Source organism: Branchiostoma lanceolatum, chromosome 5 (genome assembly GCF_035083965.1).
Source record: "Branchiostoma lanceolatum isolate klBraLanc5 chromosome 5, klBraLanc5.hap2, whole genome shotgun sequence".
Taxonomy (NCBI): Eukaryota; Metazoa; Chordata; class Leptocardii; order Amphioxiformes; family Branchiostomatidae; genus Branchiostoma; species Branchiostoma lanceolatum.
Window position 1 is genome coordinate 24,438,193 of NC_089726.1, and position 11,364 is coordinate 24,449,556.

The window sequence follows — 11,364 nt, forward strand, 5'->3', positions numbered from 1 at the left end:
TTTTATCCATATGTCCCTTGTTGTTTCAGTGTTTCTTTACTCAATTGATCGCAAAGTTTATCGATTTTGTGTTTCACGAGCAGTCGACCAAAAGAAAAGTTAGCAGGTTTTGGGAGGGTTGAAACACACATCTTTTTCTTGGCCTGACTTTGTTCACTTTACCTTTTGCTATAGTTATTTGATTTGATACCCTTCACTGTGTGATTTTTTTTAGGAGGGTGCTTATTTCAGGTAGTAGATCTAGCTCCGTCTCTACATTTAACTTATTCTAGTCGCGATTATTTTTCAGCATCTTCCGCTGAGTATATCGGGGTTTATAAAGACAGTTCCAGTGCAGCAACACCTGTGCAGCGAATCAACCTGTGTGACTTCCGCACCCCCAAATTGGAATATAGATATGTCTGTTAGTTACACCGGTATGTTTGAGAATCAGTACTATTTGTATGAGAACCTTCCTTTACGTGTCACGGATATCATGTTAGACCTGGTGCCTAACGAAGTTAATAATTCCGTACCGTACTACTGTTGCGGGTGTGCCGTAAAACACCCAGAACGAGTAGAATGATACGAAAACACATTGTAAATGTTCATATATATACTACGTATACATCCCTTTACAGAATTTGTATGATTCATACTCTGATGTAATTATAAAAGTTACAGAAGAAGCTATAATTATTATAAGATCACTTTGCGTACATTCTATATTCATTGAATCTACGGAGTAAGAGATTGGTATGATTCCTTTTCAACTTTAACTCATTCAGAATATTGACCTCATATGTACGTACATGTATATATTATATCATGTAAGTTATAGATCTATTTCTGCTGTTGAATATCTGCCGATACCAAAATTTATGTGCCCAACTTGAACCATGAAACAGTCCAGAAATGTTGTATATGGGAGTTAAACAATTACAGAGTTTGTCATTTAAGTATTCTTGTTACTGTTTTTTTCTTTGTCATGTATATAACGTTATGTTCTATTCATATATGATTTCAGGAGCGCAATAACTCCAAATGCCTTCTGGTTACATTGCGGACGCAGAACTGCCTGAAATGTAGCATGTGACGTGCCGCATTTCAGGGTAATATTCGGAACCTGAACTGTAGCATATCTGAGTCCGGATACGCCGAGTGGAAATTTGTTCCCGTTTCCAATCATAGATATTTATCCGTACACACTAGCTGTCCGTCGTAAAACAACTCCGTATACGTTGCGGAAAACTCGGAATAGTAGGGTAATATCCGGAAACTAAAGTGTTGAATATCCGAATTCGGATACGCCGAGTGCAAATTTGTTCCCGTTTCCAATCATAGAAATGTATCCGTATATACAGGCTGTCCGTAGCAGAAAAAATCCGTATGTGCTACCGGAAACTCGGTATTTTCGGAAAATATTCAGGAAATAAAACGTTGCATATCCCGGACTGGATACGCCGAGTGCAATTTTGTTCCCGTTTCCAATCATAGATATTTCTCCGTATATACAGGCTGTCCGTAGCAGAAAAAATCCGTATGTGCTACCGGAAACTCGGTATTTTCGGAAAATATTCAGGAAATAAAACGTTGCATATCCCGGACTGGATACGCCGAGTGCAATTTTGTTCCCGTTTCCAATCATAGATATTTCTACGTATATACAGGCTGTCCGTAGCAGAAAAAATCCGTATGTGCTACCGGAAACTCGGTATTTTCGGAAAATATTCAGGAAATAAAACGTTGCATATCCCGGACTGGATACGCCGAGTGCAATTTTGTTCCCGTTTCCAATCATAGAAATGTATCCGTATATACAGGCTGTCCGTAGCAGAATAAAACCGTATGTGCTACCGGAAACTCGGTATTTTCGGAAAATATTCAGGAAATAAAACGTTGCATATCCCGGACTGGATACGCCGAGTGCAATTTTGTTCCCGTTTCCAATCATAGATATTTCTCCGTATACATAGCATATCTATATCAGGAATTTTCTTGATATTGTCGGAAACGTGATGATTTCGGGAATTTTCATAGTATTGAAACGCCCGGAAATGACCCCCTTTCGCGCAGTGGATCATGGCACGGCCATGTACAATCCCTCGTTTCAAAAGCATCGAGCAGGCTGCACTATCTCAGACTACTGACTAAACAGGGGATGTGCGTGGCTGACCTGGTTCAGATTTACCTGTCACTTATTCGTAGCGTTCTTGAATACGGTCACGTTCTGCTGGTAGGTTGTAGCAAAGAATAATCGGACAGCATAGAACGTGTACAGAAACGGGCCCTCCGTATCATCTCTCTCGGGGTAGGCGATCAGGGCCTGGGCCTTCGTCGACGATCTAAACCTCATTGAATCCAGACTTCTCTCTCAAACATCCCAGCTACAGAACGACCTCAACGAACTTTCGTCTTGGTCTGACAACAACAGCATGAAACTGAACCCTGGCAAATGCAAGGCCATTCATATATGCTTCAGCCGGACGCCTCCACCACCACCCCCTCTGTCTATCCGCGGACACGAGCTGGAGGTCGTCAGCGTCGCCAAGTGCCTAGGAGTGACATTCCAAGCAGACCTGGGATGGGGAACTCATGTCATGGACATAACGACCAAAGGAAGCAAAAGACTGTACCTCCTCTGCCGACTTCGTCAATTCAACCTACCTGTGGAAGACCTGGTTACTGTGTACACATGTTCCATCCGTCCCGTACTCGAATACGCTGCTCCGCTCTGGCACCCCGGCCTCACAAACGCACAACACAAGAAGATAGAGAGGATTCAGCGACGGGCAACTAGGATCATCCTGGAACACAAACCTCTCGTACAACCAGGCCTGTAAAGCTCTCAAATTACAGAGCCTATACGAGAGAAGAGAAGACCTGTGCATAGAATTCGGAAAGAAACTGATCAAGTCTACCATGTACAGTAACTGGATCCCACACCGAAGGGGCGAAATAACTAAGAGGGTAACACGACAAACACATAAATTGGACCTCATACCAACACGCACAAAGAGATACGCTAACAGTTCCATACCTCATATTGTAAAACTAATGAACAACAAGATGTAATGGAATTTTTATGTATACAGTATAGGGTCGATTTTAACATGCCGTGAGATTTAATTGTTGTATTAGTATTTTATTGTGTGTAATCTTTGCAAGCTATGTTATGAATTCCGCAATTCAGTCCCTTTGGGCTGCGAAGAGAGATTCAATGAATAAACCAGTCATATATATATATATATGTGCACGACTTTGCTGCAGATAGGAAATATCGTACCTAGTTATCTCCATGGAAAATGGAGATTTAGTTTTGGGTATGTCTGTGTGTCAGTGTGTGTTTCCGGACTACTGTAAGCAGCATAACTCAAGAACCTCTTGATGAATGACGACGATATTTGGCATATGGGCGGGTGTTGTGAAGCCAAAATTCAAGGTCGATTTTGGGTCCCCTGGTATGTGACCTTGGTACTGCAGCAGAACTTGATCTTTTTCTATCTTTTCACCTGGACATGCTATGGTCTTGAATTTTTTGTGGCAGATAGCATGTGATGTAATGAAGAAGTGGTGTAGCTCTGGGCCCCCTAGCAACTTGTTCTGGAACTGCAGGGGCGTTATTGTGAAAATATTCTAAGGAGAATAACTGAACAGAGAAACGTTGGATTTGCATGATATTTGGTATGCAGGTAGCTTGGACAGAGATGCACATAAAGAAGTTTAAAAAAATATGCTAATTGGGACTTAATTTGCACAACTAATGAGGAAAATCTATATTTGCAGTGTTTTAAATCATAAATACATATAACATGTGTAGTTTATGGCAAGTGGAGCATTAAAAGATACAAACTATGTAAATAAATAACTAATTTGGATAATTAATACAAAAGCGCCATGATTTATCTAAGTAGTAAATAATAGGAGTTTCAATATTGAGACTTGTGTAAGTTTGTTAAAGGTGTTTATGACCAAGCATACATTATGTAAATGTTTAATTCATTTGCATCAACATAATATTTTATGGAGATATGAGGTCTACGAACTCTTGTTTTCGTAGAGCAGCACTTCACTGCGTTGTATTGATAATCATCCCCGTGAGCTAAGATTCGTGTCCGCTAAGGCAGCCCGCCGCGCACACTGGCCGGACTGATCGGCAAGGATAGTCGCTCCCTTTATTTGTGTGGCGCATTGAAGAGAATGTAAAGGAGAGGCGTATACCCTCCTCGACGAGGCGGGTATGGCTCGCCGTGTCCACGGAAAGTAGGCACTGGAAGAAATCGAAGCTGGTTCAATGCTCAAAGCTGCGATCACATTTTCAAGCTGGGGCCGAAAAGTATGGTATAAATGACAACATATACACCAAACGTCAAAAAAGAGCAATGGACATAAGTTGTTATTGTATAAAAGGCGGCAAGAGCAGACTGTGTTACGAATGGTTGGACCTGACGCATAACTGCAAGTGCACGTTTCAGATTGGATAAAACATGGTCGACATGGTAGTCCCATTTCAGTTCACTGTCCATAATTACTCCAAGGTACTTGGAAGATTGTACACTTTCAAGGATGCACCATTAATGGATAACTGCATCTGGTCTTTTCCTTGAAGTCGTTTCCTTGTGCCAAGTAACATAGCTTTGCACTTCTTGGAGTTTCCAGACAGACTGTTGGTCACAAACCAGTGGTGAAGACGGTCCATGTCAGACCGTAGGGTCACTGTATGGTGTCCAAATCTGCATGACTGAGATACACCACCGTGTCGTCAGCATATATTGCGATTTGACATGACTGGATGCAACTTGGCATATCATTTACATACATCATAAAAAGAAGCGGACCCAAGATGGATCCTTGGGGCACTCCATATTCAACATTGCAAAAATTAGATGTTGGACATTCACAATTTAAGTGAGCTTTCTCATAAAGGTATGATTGTAAGCACGTTGCTGGAGAACAATGATCCAAAAGGCACCTAGTTTTGTAAGAGGATGTTATGGTCGATAGTATCGAAAGCCTCAGGTAAAAAAATACTGCACCAGTGACTTTGCCTTGATTCATTGCCTCATACCAATATACGGTGACTAGGTGAACAGCTGTTTGGGTTGAATCTTGACGTCGGAATCTAGACTGTTTCTCAGAAAGGAGTTTACTATCATTCGGTTATCATTTGTGAACAGCACGGTCCGAGATTTTCCTGATTGCAGGTGGGATACTGACTGGTTCATAATTGCCTGCTTCTGTTCTATCTCCAGCCTTGTAGATAGGTACCACTCGCGCTTTCTTCCAGTCTGCAGTGAATCCCAAAATAGACAGAGATGCATTCAGAATGGTAGTTAGAGATGATGCAATCACTGGAGCAGCAGCTCTCAGTAGCCAATAGTTTAACCCATCTAGGCCAGTGTCTTTGTTTACCTTCATTGTTAAGAGTTTCCCTAGCACAAAGGCTTCTGATATGGGTTGAAAGGAGAATACTGATGTACTACGTTGTACAAACTGTAACTGATTGAATGCTGACTTGCACTTGTGTAATATCCCAGCGAGTTTGTCTGCTACTCCACCAATGAAGGTATTAAGTTCCTGTGCTATGTGCAGGGGGATGATGTTACTTCTTCATCGTTGTCAACGAAGCTAGGTATATCTACCTATCAGACCGTTCGGCGTAATATGACCAGCTGCTGCCGCGCCGCGTGCATGCGAAGCTGGTGTGTTACGCCTAATGGCGGTTATACCGGCTATATAGATATAGATAGATAGATCTGTGGTCTTTTGACTTCTATCCAACCTCTTTAGTGCGTTACACATTTCAAAGAAACTGTTCTTGGTGCTAGCTGAACTGGTGATGACATCTGTGAAGTGATCTCGTTCGGAGTTTATGATGATCTTCTTGGTTCTGTTACGTTGCCTCCTGTATGCATCTCAGTCTGCAGGTAACTGTGTCATTTCTGCTTGTTGCCTTGCGTCATCTCACGCATGCATACATTGTCTCACCTCTTCTGTGAGCCAAGGTGGGCAGTTGTCTTCTCTAACCCGGAACTTCTTAACCGGAGCATGCACATCGCCCACATTGACGAAGAGCTCCTTCCAGGTTTCCCACTTGTCTTATAGTATCATGAGGGGTCTATACATACAACATATTAGTACATGTTTGCCTACTGGTGGTATTTGCTCAATCCAAAAGTGCTTCAAGTTACTCAGACTGTAGTCTACGTTATGGTCACAGGATCGTGTAAAGTACTGCTGAGTACGGGAACTCTTTCTGGATTAACTTTCTCGTGCGACAGGCTGTTTTTTGTGGTGTTTCCGAAGACCGTTTTTGTGCCCGGGTTGACGACGGATAGCTATGGCGTCGCTCGGAGGACTTACAGTGCTTTCTTTCTGCGTGCTTGTCGGACTGCAGCTAAACCTCTACTGCCACAGGAAAAGTTGCTCCTTAAGAAGGTAGGCCTTCTCAAGTCTTTATATGGGCCCAGAGGATGTAAAGGCGGAAGGAATCGCACACGGAATATTGAAACTGTCGTCGGGAACAGGCCATCGATCTTTTTGGCAGAAGCGAATCCTTTCAAATGCAAATTCGAGAGCGAGGAACAAAACAGATCGGCATGCCATTCCACCTGCAGACGCGAGCCTCACCTCCGACCAATCCAACCCGACCTCGTTAAGCCATCCAAACAAAAAGGTATGCCTAGCATTCTTTTGGCTAATGCACGATCGTTAGTGAACAAGTTGGATGAACTCAGTGTAACTCTGTCTCTGGATAATACGGACATTGCCGCAGTCACGGAAACGTGGTTCGGAACGGACTTGCCAGCAGAAGCTACAGCAATTGACGGGTATAACCTCCTCCGCAAGGACTGCCTTAACAAGAGAGGTGGAGGTGTTGCACTGTATGTTAAAGACTGCATAAAGACTAAACCAGTAGACACTGACGTACCTGACAGCATTGAATGCTTATGGGCACAGCTGCAGCCACATTGGACCCCGCGTGATGTTTCTGTACTATACCTGGGTCTGCTGTATCATCCTCCCTGGGCCAATGAGAAAAATCTCCAGCATGAAACCACTCAGTATCTCATCCGCACGCTAGATGAGCTTCGTAAGAAACACCCCCATGCTGGCTTTATCCTATGCGGAGACTTTAATAACTTGCCCCTCCAACCTCTGCGAACAAGCCACCCGGAGCTTAGACAGGTTGTGACCAAATCCACATGTGCTGACGCCACGCTGGACTTGATCATAACAAACGTCCACAGCCACTACCACGTGCCTGACACCACAGCTCCCCTGGGTACAAGTGACCACAACTGCGTCATCTGGAAGTCAAAGGTTGCTGATCATCCTCGCTGTCAGTCGTCCAAGATCAAACGTCGCCTAGTCACTCAGGACAAGAAAGACGCCCTTGGCTTGTGCATGGGTCTCACAGACTGGTCCGAAGTGTACAGTGCAGTAACAGTAGAGGAGAAAGCAACGACATTGTACAAACGATGATGGACACTTGTATACTTCTCAGGTCGACTAGAATTCGTAACGTTGACATGCCCTGGATGACCGATACCATCAAGGCAGCTGTCAGAGAAAGACAGTCAGTGTTTCAGCAGCATGGAAAAACGGACAGGTGGAAAAAGCTGCGAACCCACATCCAACGTCTCATTAGAAAGCAAAATAAGAAACACTATGACAGGTGCATAGCAGACTTAAAGAAGACAAACCCCAGAGACTGGTGGCGTTTTGTTAACGATCAGTTAGGACGCACACAAAAGTCAAACGGGAAAACCACCCGGGCTGATGTGTCTGATAACCAAGTTGCAGACGTGTTTAATGACTATTTTGCAGAGGCGTGGTCGGACAGCAGCACCTTCACCCTGTTCCCTCTCCTCGCTAGTTCGGAAGAACTGTGCAATATAGGCCAACTTAAAGTCATCTTGAAACACCTGCAACACAGAAAGGCGTGTGGACCGGACACCATTCCTAACTGGATCCTGAGTCTTTACTGTGAGGACTTAGCTCCTGTCACCGGCTACTTGATGAACCTTTCCTACAACGTTGGCACTATGCCGTCTTCTTGGAAAATGGCAAATGTCTGCCCTATCCCCAAGACGTCTGTTCCCACCAACAAGAAGGACTGGAGGCCCATCTCTCTCATCTCTTCCCTGGGGAAAGTTCAGGAAAGGCTTATATTGAACAAATTCTTGCCCGTTATGACACCTTGGATCAAAGACCAGTACGCGTACATGCCTAAATGTCCTACAACGCTTGCACTCGTCAAAGCATATCAGACATGGCTATCGAACCTGGATAAAAGAAACACATCTATGGTTCGTGTGTTGTTGGCAGACATGTCCAAAGCATTCGACCGAGTTGATCATGGAATCCTTTTTCAACTCCTGGCAGTCCGTGATACTCCATCTGCGATGCTGGCTTGGATACACAGCTACTTAACGGGCAGAAAACAACACGTGGTCGCCAATGGCCAGCAGAGCAAGTGGTGTGACGTCACATCAGGAGTGCCGCAAGGGGGCGTTCTCTCCCCATATCTGTTTCTCGTGTACATGTCGTCTAGAGCAACTGTACATGCGACAACAAGCAACATCGGTTATGCAGATGACATCGGACTGTCTAGAACGCTTACATATGTGACACTGTTGAAAGCGACACAACCATGCAAGAAGAAGCCACGCAACTAGACACCTGGGCAGACAAGAACAACATGATAATGAACGGTGACAAATCTTACGAGCTGAGAATGTGTTTCTCAAAAAACCCTCCTGCTCCACCTCCACTCATCCTTGGAAGCAAAGAAGTCCCGGTTGTTAAGTGTGCCACATACCTGGGTTTCATACTACACCGCAGTCTTGGTTGGGACAGCCAAATTACTCACATGGCAAAGAAAGGCTCAACTCGTCTCCACTTTCTCCGCATGCTTAAGAATGGCGGGATGCCACCGGAGGATCTGGAAACAGTCTACACTACTCTGATAGGGCTAGTGTTAGAATACGCAAATTTAGTATACGTAGGCTGCAACACAAAGCAGAACAACACTCTTGAAGCAGTACAGAGGAGGGCAAGGAAGATAATCTACAGCAACAGCATCCAGACAACCCCCCTCCCCACTCTTAAGGACAGACGGGAGTCAGCAGCAAAAATCACTCTTTATGCAAATGAGGAATGTCAGACACCCCCTGCACTCCATGGTTCCGAACGACAGACACCAGAACACCCGACGGTCCCTAAGGAACCAACAACACTTCTCCACACCAAAGTTCAGAACTGAGAGACTGAAAAACTCTTTTCTATTTCAGGCAATAAGCCTTAGTTATCAGGATCTGTAACTGCCGTGTTTGAATGCCTCTGACACTTAACGGACAAACCCACGAACTAAGTAATTTTAACTGTAACCGTCTATGCCGTTTTTAATATGTATATGAATGTTTAATGTGTACATGAATTTGTAACTTATTGTGCAATTCAGCGATGTCATTGCTGCTATGCAATTTGAATAAACAGTTATGAGTTGAGTTAACAAAAAAAACATTATTACCGCGAGTTAAAGAAATCCTTGATTGTAGCGGTTACTCACATTTTATACTCCGATAACTCACTTTGTGACCCCAAATATGTATATCCAGACATTCCTTCATAATAAGTACCAATACAGGTAAACGGAGATTTTATAAAACTTGTAAACAATATACACTAGAGAGAGGTAAACAGAACGTGCTGATTTTAGGTTGCGCTCGGCCATCAGCAAATTAGGAATTAGTGCTCACCCACTAGAAGTAGAGAAAGTACGATATTAGGGATGTGTCAAAGAATTTGTAAATACTGTAGGTTCAAAGCGGTGGAAGACGAACAACATTTCAAATTTTCCAGTTAATCATGACGAAAGAACCGAATTGTTCAAACAGGTTACCACGAAATACCCCTACTTTAACACATTTACGGATGAACAAAAAGCTAATTTCCTGTTGAAATCACAGAACCCACACATTCTAGGAAAAGTGCGACTTTTGGTCTTCCATTGCCTCCAAAAAGGAAGTCAAACCCAGCTTATTTATATAGGATAATTTGACAATATACAATGTAAGGCAGTAGAGGTTTTTGTGATAACAAATTGACGATGGTTTGAATATGTGTGTGTCTAGGTTGTAAACACAATTTACATAATCTATATTTCAGAGGGATACGGCCATGTATGGCAGATTCTGTATATAACGGATGGTCACTATTACGAAGTTTACACATGTCTCTACGATTTTCAAACTTGTTCTCTGTCATACATGTACAATGTAAGCTTCAACCTGAATACTTTTCATAAGAACATTCAGAACTAGAGATTGACAACAGAATGCTTTTTCTCTTCCCCTTACACTTTTTATTCTTTAAACTGATTTAAAAAAAAAAATCATAAGAAAGCGGCGACGATGATGGTAATGATGAAAAAAATTAAATAATATATATATACATAGATTAAGAACTATAATGGGTTGATTTTAAATGGATTATAAACGCTGCACTTATAACAGGCGCCTGGTGCAGTATAATGTCTAATACTGCATGGGGCATGAAAGTAGGTGGTTTTTGAGTTTTAAAGCAAGGCAATACATTTAGAATAAAATTAGAAAAGTTGTTATAATCAATAACACGTATCGCACACTCGTTTGGGCGTTTGGGATGTTTGAACTAAGGTGTATGTAGTTTGTTGCTTTGCCGAGTTTGACAAGCATGACATCGGAAATTTAGATTTAGGAAGCACTCAAACGTGCCTTGAAGATAATTAATGAAAAAATTGGAATAGGGAAATATCTACCGGATGATATCAATAATGTTTTTAAATCTTAAACTTCAAAAATATAGGTAGAGAATTGACATCTAGCTGGATTCAGTGGACATACGCCCATTTTTTAGAGCAGGATTAGAAGCTTCAGTGTAGTTTTGTCATAGATCAGATATGGGTAAATTAGACTACTATATAGAAATAATGGCTTGTTGAGTAAGAAGATGTTTGATATTTACAATACTTCTAATAATGTTGACATTGTTTTAAATTACACGTCACAAAGACTATCATGTCCCCTTTTAAGATAGCTTTTAGGTTTTTTTGATACCGTCGGAAATCTCGGGACAATATGTAAACAAATTGTCAGTATTTTCTGAGCACTGAAAGAATTGGAATTCAGAAATGAATATAAAAAAAACACAAATTAATCAGCGAGCGGTTGTGAAGGGTAAGTGGATAAACTAGCAAACGTTCTGCCTCGGAACATTCGGACGCACGCCAGAGAAACATTATTCACCCTAGCCCGACGTAGATACGTTCATATTTATCATTACTGAGTAAACTAAATGTACCGATCAAACATAGAACACGTTAGTAGCAGCATGAATTCC